This window comes from Protopterus annectens, chromosome 9.part0 (assembly GCF_019279795.1).
Source record: "Protopterus annectens isolate FY-2018-M chromosome 9.part0, PAN1.0, whole genome shotgun sequence".
Lineage (NCBI taxonomy): Eukaryota > Metazoa > Chordata > Ceratodontiformes > Protopteridae > Protopterus > Protopterus annectens.
Window position 1 is genome coordinate 162,438,605 of NC_056743.1, and position 16,701 is coordinate 162,455,305.

Here is a 16,701-nt window from a genome sequence, read left to right on the forward strand (position 1 = left end):
CTTTGGCTACTTCTATAGCCTTCCAAGACAGACTGCCTATTGACACCATTTGTGCAGCGGCTACTTGGGCTACTCCTCACACTTTCATTTCTCATTATAAGTTGGATTTAGCTTCTAGGCATAGAGCTAACTTTGGTTCCACTGTTCTCAAGAGTCTGTTCCGTTAGGCCACCCAGGACAAGGTGCTAGGGACGCGGTCCCATCCAGCAAGAATGAAGGCGAGATAGACAACTTAACATATAGAATTTATGTTCTTACCATAACGCTCCATGTTAGTTGTCTTCTTCTCGCTTCTTCTTAAGGCCCACCCTCCTTCCCTGGCCTGGACAGACCTAGAGGAGTTTGATTGTGACCTCTCTTTCTACCACCTCTTTACTTTAGGTATATGCTCTGCTGTGCATATTTCCTAGATCAGGATGTAGGTCACCCTTCTCTTCACCCTTGTTTATAGAGGTGGACTTTGTTTCTAGTTATTCTGCTACTATTATAAGCTGGGCCTAGCTTACAAACGAGATCTGAGGTAACTCACGCCTAGCATTGTGGGATATAAGGGGAGCCTCGAGCCAGTGGAACCAACTCTCGAGCTTTTAGAGTGGCAGTGGAGCCGAGGTCGGCTCCGAACCCATCCAGCAAGAAGAAGGCGAGAAGAAGACAACTAACATGGAACGTTATGGTAAGAACATAACTTCTATTTTCCACCTATTCCTCTGCCAGATGCAGAGGAGTTAGAATGAATAATCCCAGAAGAGAGTAGCATCTATTGTTAAATAATACACGCAAAAGGGAAAAGAAAGACGTGAATCATCAGTGATGAAAGAAAAGATCAGCAAAGCGATTTGCGTCATTCATTCCCGGATTTAACTAGGATCGTCTACAGACCTTAGTTGTTCACTGCAATGAATACATACTGTTGAATACCTAACAATGCAGTGAAAACCTAATTGTAATGACATCAGCTCATTTGCATGACGGCAGTGCCAGATGCAGAACCGATAATTCAGTGTAGAAAAAGCATGTAAGAATTTTGTTAAGTGCAAGTCGACCTCCTAAAAGAGAAACTGGTGTAGTTGATATTTGTTTCCCAATGTAAGATTTATATTTTGAAACAGCTTAGTATCAGAAACTCACTACAAATATGAAAATTGGAAGATATAGGTCATGTAAATAGATGGCGAACCAGTAAAAGTAGTCTTGCTTGCTTTGACAGCACATATACAAAAATTGGGACGATACAGGGAAGATTAGCATGGCCTCTTCACAATGAGATATGCAAATTCATTTAGCATTCCATATTTTTCACCTTTCCCATTACACGTTCATTGCCAACAAGACATTACTGATCCATTGCTTTTCTTAAATATTCTAAAATGTGATAATGTAGTACGAATTCCACCAAACTGTTAAAATTTCAAAAAGAAAGTAATAAATTTCCACTTCTCATATGGAACAGCTGCTTCTGAGGCTGTTTATCTAAATGACTTTGGGTAGTAGAAACGCCATACTCAGGAAGGTATGTTTCTGCTGACAGATAGTGCATACATCTGCAGAGAATTCCAGCTGTGCTTATTCCACATTTAGTCAAGATTATCATTGGACTAGAAAATGTGCAATAGCAAAGTACTTTTTCTCTTCTTCTGAGAGTAAACCTTGTACCTTAGTGGCCTTTCCTTTGCTAAATGCTGGCAAGTCACAAGGACAGGGTATGAAATTACATTGTGGGATAGAGACAATTATTTCATTACCTAGCTGTGCTAGTTGTGTGTTTGTTTTGGAAATAAATTAAAACCACAGTGTAGTTAGATTGCCTGACCGCTGTGCTATCAAGAAAGCAAAAGGATGGCTTCTACCCATTCCTGTGCCAGATGCACGGCGGGTAGCCTGACCAACCCCAGAAAAGACTAGCAGCTGTTGTTCAACAATACATGCCAAAGTAGGAAGAAAGATGTAAATTAGCAGTCATTTAAGAAAAGATAAGCAAAGCAACTTGCACCAGTTATTCCCTGGCTTTAACTCGAATCCTTAGCAGAACTTAGTGGTTCGCTGCACTGAATACTCTTTGTTAAATAGCAAACAATAACAATACAGGGAATACTTAACAATAGTTATGACCTTAACTCATTTGCATAAAGGCTGGGACAAAGGCACAACCCATAATTCAATGTAGAAGAACCTTGTAGGAATTTTCTGAAAAGTACATGTCAACCACCTTAGGTTCATAGGTTCATAGGTTCGTACTAGGCTATCTGCCTTAGGGCATTTATAAGCCTAGCCAGAGTGTGTGTGGCTTTCACCACCCCTTAGGATGAGAATACTACGCCCTTTTAGGGTTTAGTTTACTGTGCCTCTGTCTAGTAGTGACACAGAGATGACCCCCGGGGTAAACCTACGATCTCCCATCCACTCGTCAAGATTTCTCTTGAATAGAATCAGTGAGGGGCTCTGCCTAATATGGACTGGGATTCTATTCCAGAGTGTAGGGAGCCTCTGGGTTATGAATCTGTCCCTCCAGCACGTCCTATTTATTTCTGTGTTGAGGTTTAAGTCTCTTGCTCTCGTGGCTCAGATGGATTTGGATTTTCTGAGGTGGAGCATGTCCATTAATTCCGGATTGGACATGGCCTTGTACGTCAGGCCCAGGTCACCTCTGAGTAGGCGGTATGCGACTGAGTAGAGCTGGAGTTTTTTCAGTCGGGCAGCATATGACATATGTTTAAGACCCTTTATCCTCTTGGTGAGGAACTTTTGGGGTCTTTCCAACTGCTGCAGGTGTCGGGTGAGATGCATCCCAAATGGGGCATTGTACTCAATCATTGGCCTGATAAGAGAAGAGTACAGGGGCACAATGACCTCTCTTGATCTAGATGTGAAACCCTTCATGATAAGGTGGGCAGTATAGAAGGTCTTCCTAACCACTTTGGCAATGTGAGTGTCAAATGAGAGGTTACTGTCAACCTGGGTCCCTAGGTCCCTGATTACCTCTTCCGTACTTAATGGACTACCACCTATGTGGTAATTTTTGGGTACCTTGTTTTTCCCAAAGGGTATGACTATACATTTTTTGGCGTTCAGCTTAAGGCCATGGCTCTGGCACCAATTATCCATTTCTATGAGGCCTCTCTGAAGGATGTTTGTGTCCGCTGGAGTATCAATTATGGCGCCCAGTTTGCAGTCATCTGCGAACTTTATCAGCCACAATCCTCCTATGTTTGCCTGTACCTCGGAAAAATAAATGCCGAACAAGAGGGGTCCCAGGACTGAGCCCTGTGGGACACCGCCAGACTGGCTTAGAGTCTGACATAGCTCCGGCAACTCTGACCCTGTGGGTTCTGTCCTTGAGCCAGTTTGCAAACCATCTTGTGACATATGGGTTTACATTTAAGCTGGTGAGTTTGTCTATGATGCCCGAGTGGGGTATTGTGTCAAAGGCTTTTGCAAGGTCAAGGTAGGCTGTGTGAACTGCCTTGCCCTCATCAATGGCCTTAGTGACTGTTTCAGAAAAGTCGACCAAGTTCAAAAGGCAGGATCTGCCCTTGACAAAGCCAAATTGGGTAGGATCCAATGTCTATAGGTCCCCAATGTCTTTGTTTATGAGTTCCATAATGATCCTCTCCATAGCTTTGCAGACCAGGCTCTTCAAGCTTATGGGGCAGTAATTTCCAGGGTCCGTAGAAGCACCGCCTTTGTGAAGTGGGACCACTCTTGCCGTACGCCACTCTTTGGGTACGTATCCTGTAGTAAGGCTAAGATTAAACAGCAGCCTTATGTGTGGGTTTAGTTCCTCTTGGAGTTCATGTAGCACACAGCCGGGACACCGTCCGTCCCATTGATGATGTGTTTTAGCTTTAGAGAGGGCTCTCACGTGGGCATCTGAGATGTTAGGAGGCTACACTCTGCTGGGATAGTTTTTCTCCTTTGGGGAGGGAGGAGAAATTTGCACTGAACCTGTCTGCCAGAATGTTGGCAATGTCAGTGGGTTCAGTGTATTTTGTGTCATTTTGGACTAACTCTGAACATGTCTGGGAGTTTCCACCCAGGTTTCTAACATAGCTAAAGAAGGCCTTGTGATTGTCTTTTGTGTCTTTTGCGATTTTCCCTCAAAGTTGGCCTTGGATGATTTTATGAGTGATCGTAGTTTTTTGCTAGTACTGATCAGAGATGCCTTTCCTTTTGGGGATTTTGCTCTGTCATGTAGTAGCTTCCTCCTCCTGTTGCAAAGTTTGTTTATGGCTGGGGTCAACCAGACCAGGCGCCTGCCTTTGGGGGAATGGGTCTTGGTTTTATTTGGGATTGCATGATCCATGCATTCTTGAAGGTGCCCGTAGAAGGCATTTGCAAAGGATTCAGCAGTTTGGGTTGTGGTTTCCACTGGCCCAGGGGCCTTGAAGGATACCACTTCAGTCTTAAGAAGTGTGAAGTTGGCTTTTGAGAAGTTCTTCACTGTGGTCTTTTGTGCAGGGGGTGGGGGCGGGATGTGGATATCCAGTGAGATTAATTTATGGTCTGATCTTACCAAAGAGGGATTTACTTCCGGTGCGGAGCATTTTGTCCCCATGTTTGTGATGATCAGGTCTAGTATATTACCTAAAAGGGAAAACAATATGTTTGGCATTTACTGCACAATATAAGATTTATATTTTGAAACGTCATCAAAAAGTCACTACCAGTATGAAAGACATAAGATGTTGGTCAAATAAGTACATGGCAAACCAGAAAATTAATCATACTTGCTTTGCAGTGATGAAAAAAAAGATAAGCAAAGCGACTTGCTGCATTCATTCCCGGATTTATGTAGGATCATCGACAGACCTTAGTTGGTCACTGCAATGAACACTGTCTGTTGAATACGTAACAATTCAGTGAACACCTAATGGTTATGACATCATTTGCATGAGGGCAGGGCCAGATGCAGAACCCATAATTCAGTGTAGAAAAATCTTGTAAGAATTTTGTTAAATGTACAAGTCGAACACCTAAAAGAGAAACAGAGGTATAGTTGATATTTGTTTCATAATGTAAGATTTATCTTTTGAAACAGCTTAGTATCAGAAAGTCACTGCAAGTATGAAAAACGGAAAATATAGGTCATATAAATACATGGAAAACCAGTAAAAGTAGTCTTGCTTGCTTTGGCAGCACATATACTAAAATTTGAACGATACAGAGAAGATTAGCATGGCCTCTGCGCAAGGATGACACGCAAATTCGTAAAGCATTCCATATTTTTCACACTTTCCTTTAGGCATTCATTACCAACAATGCATTACTGTCCATTGCAGTTATTAATTATTATAAAATGATATAATGAAGTACGAAATCCTCCAAACTGCTAAAATTTCAAACGCAAAGTAATAAATTCCCCCTTCTTATATTGAAGCTGCTTCTTGTGAGGATTTTAGCTAAATATCTTCAGTTAACAGAAACACCATATACAGGAATGTATGTTTCTGGTGACAGGTAATGTATTCATTTGCAGAGAATGCCAACTGTGTGTGTAGCACATTTTTAGTCAGGATTATAATCAAACTCTTAAACGTGCAATAGCACGTTTTCTCCTCCTCTGATACTGATCATGTTACCTGAGAGGCCTTTCCCCTGCTAAATGCTAGTAAGTGACAAGGACAGTGCATGAAGTTATATTCTGGGATAGAGAAAATTCTTTCCTTACCTAGTAATGCTAGTTGTGTGTGCATTTTGTAAATATGTTTAAAACACAGTGTTTTTAGATAGCCTGACCAGTGTACTATCAATAAAGCAAAATGATGGCTTCCACCTATTCCTCTGTCAGATGCAGAGTAGGTAGACTGAATAATCCCAGAAGAGAGTAGCATATATTGTTAAATAATGCATGCAGAAGGGAGAAGAAAGACGTGAATCAGCAGCGATGAAAGAAAAGATCAAAGCGATTTGCGGCATACATTCCTGGATTTAACTAGGATCGTCTGCAGACCTTAGTTGTTCACTGCAATGAATACAGTCTGTTGAACACCTAACAATGCAGTGAAAACCTAATTTTAATGACATCAGCTTATTTGCATGACGGCAGGGCCAGATGCACAACCCATAATTCAGTGTAGAAAAAGCTGATCAGAGTTTTGTTAAAAGTGCAAGTCGACCTCCTAAAAGAGAAACGGGTGTAGTTGATCTGTGTTTCACAACGTAAGATTTATATTTTGAAACAGCTTAGTATCAGAAACTCACTACAAGTATGAAAGGTGGAAGATATAGATTATGTAAATAGATGGCGAACCAGTAAAAGTAGTCTTGCTTGCTTTGGCATGCACATATACTAAAATTGGAACGATACACAGAAGATTAGCATGGCCTCTTCACAATGAGATGTGCAAATTCATTTAGCATTCCATATTTTTTACCTTTCCCATTGCACGTTCATTGCCAACAAGACATTACTGATCCATTGCTTTTTTTAAATAAAAAACTGTTAAAATTTCAAAAAGAAAGTAATAAATTTCCACTTCTGATAGGCTTTTTAGCTAAATGACTTCGGGTAGGAGAAACGCCATACTCAGGAAGGTATGTTTCTGCTGACAGTGCATACATCTGCAAAGAATTCCAACTGTGCTTATTCCACATTTAGTCAGGATTATTATAGAACTAGAAAATGTGCAATAGCAAAGTACTTTTTCTCCTCTTCTAAGAGTAAACCTTGTACCTTAGTGGCCTTTTCTTTGCTAAATGCTGGCAAGTCACAAGGACAGGGTATGAAATTGAATTGTGGGATAGAGACAATTATTTCATTACCTAGCTGTGCTAGTTGTGTGTTTGTTTTGGAAATAAATTAAAACCACAGTGTAGTTAGATTGCCTGACCGCTGTGCTATCAAGAAAGCAAAAGGATGTCTTCCACCCATTCCTGTGCCAGATGCACGGTGGGTAGCCTGACCAACCCAGAAAAGACTAGCAGCTGTTGTTCAACAATACACGCCAAAGTAGGAAGAAATATGTAAATTAGCAGTCATTTATGAAAAGATAAGCAAAGCAACTTGCACCATTTATTCCCTGGCTTTAACTAAAATCCTTAGCAGAACTTAGTTCTTCGCTGCACTGAATACTCTTTGTTAAATGGCTAACAATACAGGGAACACTTAACAATAGGTATGACCTCAACTCATTTGCATAAAGGCTGGGACAAATGCAGAACCCATAATTCAGTGTAGAATAACCTTGTAGAAATTTTCTGAAAAGTACAAGTCAACCACCTAAAAGAGAAAGAGATATATTTCGCATTTGCTGCACAATATAAGATTTATATTTTGAAACGTCATCATAAAGTCACTACGAGTATGAAATTCATAAGATGGTCAAATAAGTACATGGCAAACCAAAAAATCAATTGTGCTTGCTTTGGCAGCACATATACTAAAATTGGAACGATACAGAGAAGATTAGCATGGCCCCTGCTCAAGGATGACACGCAAATTCGTGAAGCGTTCCATATTTTTCACACTTTCCTTTAGACATTCATTACCAACAATGCATTACTGTCCATTGCAGTTATTAATTATTATAAAATTATATAATGAAGTACGAAATCTTCCAAACTGCTAAAATTTCAGACTCAATGTAATAAATTCCCCCTTCTCATATTGAAGCTGCTGCTTGTGAGGCTTTTAGCTAAATATCTTCAGTTAACAGAAACACCATATACAGGAATGTATGCTTCTGGTGACAGGTAATGTATTCATATGCACAGAATGTCAACTGTGTGTGTACCACATTTTTAGTCAGGATTATAATCAAACTTAAATGTGCAATAGCACACTACATTTTCTCATCCTCTGATACTGATCATGGTACCTGAGAGACATTTCCCCTGCTAAATGCTAGTAAGTGACAAGGACAGTGCATGAAGTTATATTCTGGGAAAGAGAAAACCTGTTCCTTACCTAGTAATGCTAGTTGTGTGTGCATTTTGTAAATAAGTTTAAAACACAGTGTTTTAGATAGCCTGACCAATGTACTATCAATAAAGCAAAATGATGGCTTCCACCTATTCCTCTGCCTGATGCAGAGCAGGTAGACTGAATAATCACAAAAGAGAGTAGCATCTGTTGTTAAATAATGCATGCAAAAGGGAGAAGAAAGACGTGAATCAGCAGCGATGAAAGAAAAGATCAAAGAGATTTGCGGCATACATTCCCGGATTTAACTAGGATCGTCTGCAGACCTTAGTTGTCCACTGCAATGAATACAGTCTGTTGAATACCTAACAATGCAGTGAAAACCTAATTGTAATGACATCAGCTCATTTGCATGACGGCAGGGCCAGATGCAGAACCCATAATTCAGTGTAGAAAAAGCTTGTAAGAATTTTGTTAAAAGTGTAAGTCGACCTCCTAAAAGAGAAACGGGTGTAGTTTATATTTGTTTCACAATGCAGGATTTATATTTTGAAACAGCTTAGTATCAGAAACTCACTACAAGTATGAAAGATGGAAGATATAGGGCATGTAAATAGATGGCAAACCAGTAGAAATAGTCTTGCTTGCTTTGACAGCACATATACTAAAATTGGAACGATACAGGGAAGATTGGCATGGCCTCTTCACAATCAGATATGCCAATTCATTTAGCATTCCATATTTTTCACCTTTCCCATTACACTTTTATTGCCAACAAGACATTACTGATCCATTGTTTTTTTAAATATTATAAAATGTGATAATGTAGTACAACTTCCACCAAACTGTTAAAATTTCACAAAGAAAGTAATAAATTTCCACTTCTCATATGGAACAGCTGCTTGTGAGGCTTTTTAGCTAAATGACTTTGGATGGAGAAACGCCATACTCAGGAAGGTATGTTTCTGCTGACAGATGGTGCATACATCTGCAAAGAATATCAACTGTGCGTATTCCACATTTAGTCAAGATTATCTTTGGACTAGAAAATGTGCAATAGCAAAGTACATTTTCTCCTCTTCTGAGAGTAGATCTTGTACCTTAGTGGCCTTTTCTTTGCTAAATGCTGGCAAGTCACAAGGACAGGGTATGAAATTACATTGTGGGATAGAGACAATTATTTCATTACCTAGCTCTGCTGGTTGTGTCTTTGATTTCGAAATAAATTAAAACCACAATGTAGTTAGATTGCCTGACCGCTGTGCTATCAAGAAAGCAAAAGGATGGCTTCCACCCATTCCTGTGCCAGATGCACGGCGGGTAGACTGACCAACCCCAGAAAAGACTAGCAGCTGTCGTTCAACAATACACGCCAAAGTAGGAAGAAAGATGTAAATTAGCAGTCATTTAAGAAAAGATAAGCAAAGCAACTTGCACCATTTATTCCCTGGCTTTAACTAGAATCTTTAGCAGTACTTAGATTTTCGCTGCACTGAATAGTCTTTGTTAAATAGCTAACAATACAGGGAACACTTAACAATAGTTATGACCTTAACTCATTTGCGTAAAGGCTGGGACAAATGCAGAACCCATAATTCAGTGTAGAAGAACCTTGTAAGAATTTTCTGAAAAGTACAAGTCAACCACCTAAAAGAGAAAGAGATATGTTTGGCATTTGCTGCACAATATAAGATTTATATTTTGAAACGCCAAGTCAGTACGAGTATGAAATGCATAAGATGGTGGTCGAATAAGTACAAGGCACACCAGAAAATCAATTGTGCTTGCTTTGGCAGCACATATACTAAAATTGGAACGATACAGAGGAGATTAGCATGGCCCCTGCGCAAGGATGACACGCAAATTCTTGAAGCGTTCCATATTTTTCACACTTTCCTTTAGACATTCATTACCAACAATGCATTACTGTCCATTGCAGTTATTAATTATTATAAAATGATATAATGAAGTAGGAAATCTTCCAAACTGCTAAAATTTCAAACTCAAAGTAATAAATTCCCCCTTCTCATATTGAAGCTGCTGCTTGTGAGGCTTTTAGCTAAATATCTTCAGTTAACAGAAACACCGTATCCAGGAATGTATGTTTCTGGTGACAGAATGTCATCTGTGTGAGTACCACATTTTTAGTCAGGATTATAATCAAACTCTTAAACGTGCACTAACATAGTACATTTTCTCCTTCTCTGGTACTGATCATGGTACCTGAGAGACCTTTCCCCTGCTAAATGCTAGTAAGTGACAAAGACAGTACATGAAGTTATATTCTGGGATAGAGAAAATTCTTTTCTTACCTAGTAATGCTAGTTGTGTGTCCGATTTTGTAAACAAATTAAAAGCACAGTGTTGTTAGATAGCCTGACCAGTGTACTATCAATAAAGCAAAATTATGGTTTCCACCTATTCCTCTGCCAGATGCAGAGCAGTTAGACTGAATAATCCCAGAAGAGAGTAGCATCTATTGTTAAATAATACACGCAAAAAGGAGAAGAAAGACGTGAATCATCAGTGATGAAAGAAAAGATCAGCAAACCGATTTGCGTCATTCATTCCGGGATTTAACTAGGATCGTCTGCAGACCTTAGTTGTTCACTGCAATGAATACAGTCTGTTGAATACCTCACAATGCAGTGAAAACCTAATGGTAATGACATCAGCTCATTTGCATGACGGCAGGGCCAGATGCAGAACCCATAATTCAGTGTAGAAAAAGCTTGTAAGAATTTTGTTAAAAGTGCAAGTCGACCTCCTAAAAGAGAAACGGGTGTAGTTGATATTTGTTTCACAATGCAAGATTTATATTTTGAAACAGCTTAGTATCAAAAACTCAGTACAAGTATGAAAGATGGAAGATATAGGGCATGTAAATAGATGGCGAACCAGTAAAAATAGTCTTGCTTCCTTTGACAACACATATACTAACATTGGAACGATACAGGGAAGATTAGCATGGCCTCTTCACAATCAGATATGCAAATTCATTTAGCATTCCATATTTTTCACCTTTCCCATTACACTTTTATTGCCAACAAGACATTACTGATCCATTGTTTTTTTAAATATTATAAAATGTGATAATGCAGTACAACTTCAACCAAACTGTTAAAATTTCACAAAGAAAGTAATAAATTTCCACTTCTCATATGGAACAGCTGCTTGTGAGGCTTTTTAGCTAAATGACTTTGGATGGAGAAACGCCATACTCAGGAAGGTATGTTTCTGCTGACAGATAGTGCATACATCTGCAAAGAATTCCAACTGTGCTTATTCCACATTTAGTCTGGATTATCATAGGACTAGAAAATGTGCAATCGCAAAGTACATTTTCTCCTCTTCTGAGAGTGAACCTTGTACCTTAGTGGCCTTTTCTTTGCTAAATGCTGGCAAGTCACAAGGACAGGGTATGAAATTATATTGTGGGATAGAGACAATTATTTCATTACCTAGCTGTGCTAGTTGTGTCTTTGTTTTGGAAATAAATTAAAACCACAGTGTAGTTAGATTGCCTGACTGCTGTGCTATCAAGAAAGCAAAAGGATGGCTTCCACCCATTCCTGTGCCAGATGCACGGCGGGTAGCCTGACCAACCCCAGAAAAGACTAGCAGCTGTTGTTCAACAATACACGCCAAAGTAGGAAGAAAGATGTAAATTAGCAGTCATTTAAGAAAAGATAAGCAAAGCAACTTGCACCATTTATTCCCTGGCTTTAACTAGAATCCTTAGCAGAACTTAGTTGTTCGCTGCACTGAATACTCTTTGTTAAATGGCTAACAATACAGGGAACACTTAACAATAGTTATGACATCAACTCATTTGCATAAAGGCTGGGACAAATGCAGAACCCATAATTCAGTGTAGTAGAACCTTGTAGGAATTTTCTGAAAAGTAGAAGTCAACCACCTAAAAGAGAAAGAGATATATTTGGCATTTGCTGCACAGTATAAGATTTATATTTTGAAACGTCGTCATAAAGTCACTACGAGTATGAAATACATAAGATGTTGGTCAAATAAGTACATGGTAAACCAGAAAATCAATTGTGCTTGCTTTGGCAGCACATATACTAAAATTGGAACGATACAGAGAAGATTAGCATGGCCCCTGCGCAAGGATGACACGCAAATTCGTGAAGCGTTCCATATTTTTCACACTTTCCTTTAGACGTTCATTACCAACAATGCATTACTGTCCATTGCAGTTATTAATTATTATAAAATGATATAATGAAGTATGAAATCTTCCAAACTGCTAAAATTTTAAACGCAAAGTAATAAATTCCCCCTTCTCATATTGAAGCTGCTTCTTGTGAGGCTTTTAGCTAAATATCTTCAGTTAACAGAAACACCATATACAGGAATGTATGTTTCTGGTGACAGGTAATGTATTCATTTGCAGAGAATGCCAACTGTGTGTGTGCCACGTTTTTAGTCAGGATTATAATCAAACTCTTAAAAGTGCAATAGCATAGTACATTTTCTCCGCCTCTGACACTGATCATGGTACCTGAGAGACATTTCCCCTGCTAAATGCTAGTAAGTGACAAGGACAGTGCATGAAGTTATATTCTGGGATAGAGAAAATTCTTTCCTTACCTAGTAATGCTAGTTGTGTGTGCATTTTGTAAATAAGTTTAAAACAGTGTTTTATATAGCCTGACCAATGTACTATCAATAAAGCAAAATGATGGCTTCCACCTATTCCTCTGCCAGATGCAGAGCAGTTAGACTGAATAATCCCAGAAGAGAGTAGCATCTATTGTTAAATAATACACGCAAAAAGGAGAAGAAAGACGTGAATCATCAGTGATGAAAGAAAAGATCAGCAAAGCGATTTGCGTCATTCATTCCCGGATTTAACTAGGATCGTCTGCAGACCTTAGTTGTTCACTGCAATGAATACAAACTGTTGAATACCTAACAATGCAGTGAAAACCTAATTGTAATGACATCAGCTCATTTGCATGACAGCAGGGCCAGATGCAGAACCCATAATTCAGTGTAGAAAAAGCTTGTAAGAATTTTGTTAAAAGTGCAACTCGACCTCCTAAAAGAGAAACGGGTGTAGTTGATATTTGTTTCACAATGCAAGATTTATATTTTGAAACAGCTTAGTATCAGAAACTCACTACAAGTATGAAAGATGGAAGATATAGGTCATGTAAATAGATGGCGAACCAGTAAAAATAATCTTGCTTGCTTTGACAGCACATATACTAAAATTGGACCGATACAGGGAAGATTAGCATAGCCTCTTCACAATGAGATATGCAAATTCATTTAGCATTCCATATTTTTCACCTTTCCCATTACACTTTTATTGCCAACAAGACATTACTGATCCATTGTTTTTTTAAATATTATAAAATGTGATAATGTAGTACAACTTCCACCAAACTGTTAAAATTTCACAAAGAAAGTAATAAATTTCCACTTCTCATATGGAACAGCTGCTTGTGAGGCTTTTTAGCTAAATGACTTTGGATGGAGAAACGCCATACTCAGGAAGGTATGTTTCTGCTGACAGATAGTGCATACATCTGCAAAGAATTCCAACTGTGCGTATTCCACATTTAGTCAAGATTATCTTTGGACTAGAAAATGTGCAATAGCAAAGTATATTTTCTCCTCTTCTGAGAGTAGATCTTGTACCTTAGTGGCCTTTTCTTTGCTAAATGCTGGCAAGTCACAAGGACAGGGTATGAAATTACATTGTGGGATAGAGACAATTATTTCATTACCTAGCTCTGCTGGTTGAGTGTTTGTTTTTGAAATAAATTAAAACCACAATGTAGTTAGATTGCCTGACCGCTGTGCTATCAAGAAAGCAAAAGGATGGCTTCCACCCATTCCTGTGCCAGATGCACGGCGGGTAGCCTGACCAACCCCAGAAAAGACTAGCAGCTGTTGTTCAACAATACATGCCAAAGTAGGAAGAAAGATGTAACTTAGCAGTCATTTAAGAAAAGATAAGCAAAGCAACTTGCACCATTTATTCCCTGGCTTTAACTAGAATCCTTAGCAGAACTTAGTTGTTCGCTGCACTGAATACTCTTTGTTAAATGGCTAACAATACAGGGAACACTTAGAAATAGTTATGACATCAACTCATTTGCATAATGGCTGGGACAAATGCAGAACCCATAATTCAGTGTAGAAGAACCTTGTAGGAATTTTCTGAAAAGTACAAGTCAACCACCTAAAAGAGAAAGAGATATATTTGGCATTTGCTGCACAATATAAGATTTATATTTTGAAACGTCATCATAAAGTCACTACGAGTATGAAATACATAGGATGTTGGTCAAATAAGTACATGGTAAAGCAGAAAATGAATTGTGCTTGCTTTGGCAGCACATATACAAAAATTGGAACGATACAGAGAAGATTAGCATGGCCCCTGCGCAAGGATAACACGCAAATTCGTGAAGCGTTCCATATTTTTCACACTTTCCTTTAGACATTCATTACCAACAATGCATTACTGTCCATTGCAGTTATTAATTATTATAAAATGATATAATGAAGTACGAAATCTTCCAAACTGCTAAAATTTTAAACGCAAAGTAATAAATTCCCCCTTCTCATATTGAAGCTGCTTCTTGTGAGGCTTTTAGCTAAATATCTTCAGTTAACAGAAACACCATATACAGGAATGTATGTTTCTGGTGACAGGTAATGTATTCATTTGCAGGGATTGCCAACTGTGTGTGTACCACGTTTTTAGTCAGGATTATAATCAAACTCTTAATCGTGCAATAGCATAGTACATTTTCTCCTCCTGTGATACTGATCATGGTACCTGAGAGACCTTTCCCCTGCTAAATGCTAGTAAGTGACAAGGACAGTGCATGAAGTTATGTTCTGGGATAGAGAAAATTCTTTCCTTACCTAGTAATGCTAGTTGTGTGTGCATTTTGTAAATAAGTTTAAAACACAGTGTTTTAGATAGCCTGACCAATGTACTATCAATAAAGCAAAATGATGGCTTCCACCAATTCCTCTGCCTGATGCAGAGCAGGTAATCTGAATAATCCCAAAAGAGAGTAGCATCTATTGTTAAATAATGCATGCAAAAGGGAGAAGAAAGACGTGAATCAGCAGCGATGAAAGAAAAGATCAAAGAGATTTGCGGCATACATTCCCGGATTTAACTAGGATCATCTGCAGACCTTAGTTGTTCACTGCAATGAATACAGTCTGTTGAATACCTAACAATGCAGTGAAAACCTAATTGTAATGACATCAGCTCATTTGCATGACGGCAGGGCCAGGTGCAGAACCCATAATTCAATGTAGAAAAAGCTTGTAGGAATTTTGTTAAAAGTGCAAGTCGACCTCCTAAAAGAGAAACTGGTGTAGTTGATATTTGTTTCACAATGCAAGATTTATATTTTGAAACAGCTTAGTACCAGAAACTCAGTACAAGTATGAAAGATGGAAGATATAGGGCATGTAAATAGATGGCGAACCAGTGAAAAGAGTCTTGCTTGCTTTGACAACACATATACTGAAATTGGAACGATACAGGGAAGATTAGCATGGCCTCTTCACAATCAGATATGCAAATTCATTTAGCATTCCATATTTTTCACCTTTCCCATTAGACTTTTATTGCCAACAAGACATTACTGATCCATTGTTTTTTTTAAATATTATAAAATGTGATAATGTAGTACAACTTCCACCAAACTGTTAAAATTTCACAAAGAAAGTAATAAATTTCCACTTCTCATATGGAACAGCTGCTTGTGAGGCTTTTTAGCTAAATGACTTTGGATGGAGAAACTACATACTCAGGAAGGTATGTTTCTGCTGACAGATAGTGCATACATCTGCAAAGAATTCCAACTGTGCGTATTCCACATTTAGTCAAGATTATCTTTGGACTAGAAAATGTGCAATAGCAAAGTACATTTTCTCCTCTTCTGAGAGTAGATCTTGTACCTTAGTGGCCTTTTCTTTGCTAAATGCTGGCAAGTCACAAGGACAGGGTATGAAATTACATTGTGGGATAGAGACAATTATTTCATTACCTAGCTCTGCTGGTTGAGTGTTTGTTTTTGAAATAAATTAAAATCACAATGTAGTTAGATTGCCTGACCGCTGTGCTATCAAGAAAGCAAAAGGATGGCTTCCACCCATTCCTGTGCCAGATGCACGTCGGGTAGCCTGACCAACCCCAGAAAAGACTAGCAGCTGTTGTTCAACAATACATGCCAAAGTAGGAAGAAAGATGTAAATTAGCAGTCATTTAAGAAAAGATAAGCAAAGCAACTTGCACCATTTATTCCCTGGCTTTAACTAGAATCCTTAGCAGAACTTAGTTGTTCGCTGCACTGAATACTCTTTGTTCAATGGCTAACAATACAGGGAACACTTAACAATAGTTATGACATCAACTCATTTGCATAATGGCTGGGACAAATGCAGAACCCATAATTCAGTGTAGAAGAACCTTGTAGGAATTTTCTGAAAAGTACAAGTCAACCACCTAAAAGACAAAAGAGATATATTTGGCATTTGCTGCACAATATAAGATTTATATTTTGAAATGTCATCATAAAGTCACTACGAGTAAGAAATACATAGGATGTTGGTCAAATAAGTACATGGTAAACCAGAAAATCAATTGTGCTTGCTTTGGCAGCACATATACTAAAATTGGAACGATACAGAGAAGATTAGCATGGCCCCTGCGCAAGGATGACACACAAATTCGTGAAGCGTTCCATATTTTTCACACTTTCCTTTAGACATTCATTACCAACAATGCATTACTGTCCATTGCAGTTATTAATTATTATAAAATGATATAATGAAGTATG

General features: G+C 38.6%; 1 protein-coding gene and 12 non-coding genes across 16 annotated transcripts in view; all 13 read left to right on the forward strand.

The window, feature by feature from the left end:
- The window catches only part of DDB2 (damage specific DNA binding protein 2), a 741,911-nt gene that overhangs the window by 501,590 nt on the left and 223,620 nt on the right, over positions 1-16,701 (forward strand). The gene's annotated exons all lie outside the window — the stretch shown is intronic.
- Positions 1,196-1,297, forward strand: LOC122812514. The gene has a single exon (XR_006366496.1). It is a non-coding gene; the product is annotated as a U6 spliceosomal RNA (small nuclear RNA).
- LOC122812488 lies at positions 5,122-5,224 on the forward strand. The gene has a single exon (XR_006366474.1). It is a non-coding gene; the product is annotated as a U6 spliceosomal RNA (small nuclear RNA).
- On the forward strand, positions 6,264-6,368 carry LOC122812511. Its single transcript, XR_006366493.1, has one exon. It is a non-coding gene; the product is annotated as a U6 spliceosomal RNA (small nuclear RNA).
- LOC122812475 lies at positions 7,353-7,459 on the forward strand. The gene has a single exon (XR_006366462.1). It is a non-coding gene; the product is annotated as a U6 spliceosomal RNA (small nuclear RNA).
- On the forward strand, positions 8,503-8,604 carry LOC122812526. Its single transcript, XR_006366507.1, has one exon. It is a non-coding gene; the product is annotated as a U6 spliceosomal RNA (small nuclear RNA).
- LOC122812480 lies at positions 9,639-9,745 on the forward strand. The gene has a single exon (XR_006366467.1). It is a non-coding gene; the product is annotated as a U6 spliceosomal RNA (small nuclear RNA).
- LOC122812527 lies at positions 10,768-10,876 on the forward strand. Its single transcript, XR_006366508.1, has one exon. It is a non-coding gene; the product is annotated as a U6 spliceosomal RNA (small nuclear RNA).
- LOC122812466 lies at positions 11,917-12,023 on the forward strand. Its single transcript, XR_006366453.1, has one exon. It is a non-coding gene; the product is annotated as a U6 spliceosomal RNA (small nuclear RNA).
- On the forward strand, positions 13,070-13,171 carry LOC122812518. Its single transcript, XR_006366499.1, has one exon. It is a non-coding gene; the product is annotated as a U6 spliceosomal RNA (small nuclear RNA).
- Positions 14,212-14,318, forward strand: LOC122812479. Its single transcript, XR_006366466.1, has one exon. It is a non-coding gene; the product is annotated as a U6 spliceosomal RNA (small nuclear RNA).
- On the forward strand, positions 15,362-15,465 carry LOC122812522. The gene has a single exon (XR_006366503.1). It is a non-coding gene; the product is annotated as a U6 spliceosomal RNA (small nuclear RNA).
- On the forward strand, positions 16,508-16,614 carry LOC122812473. The gene has a single exon (XR_006366460.1). It is a non-coding gene; the product is annotated as a U6 spliceosomal RNA (small nuclear RNA).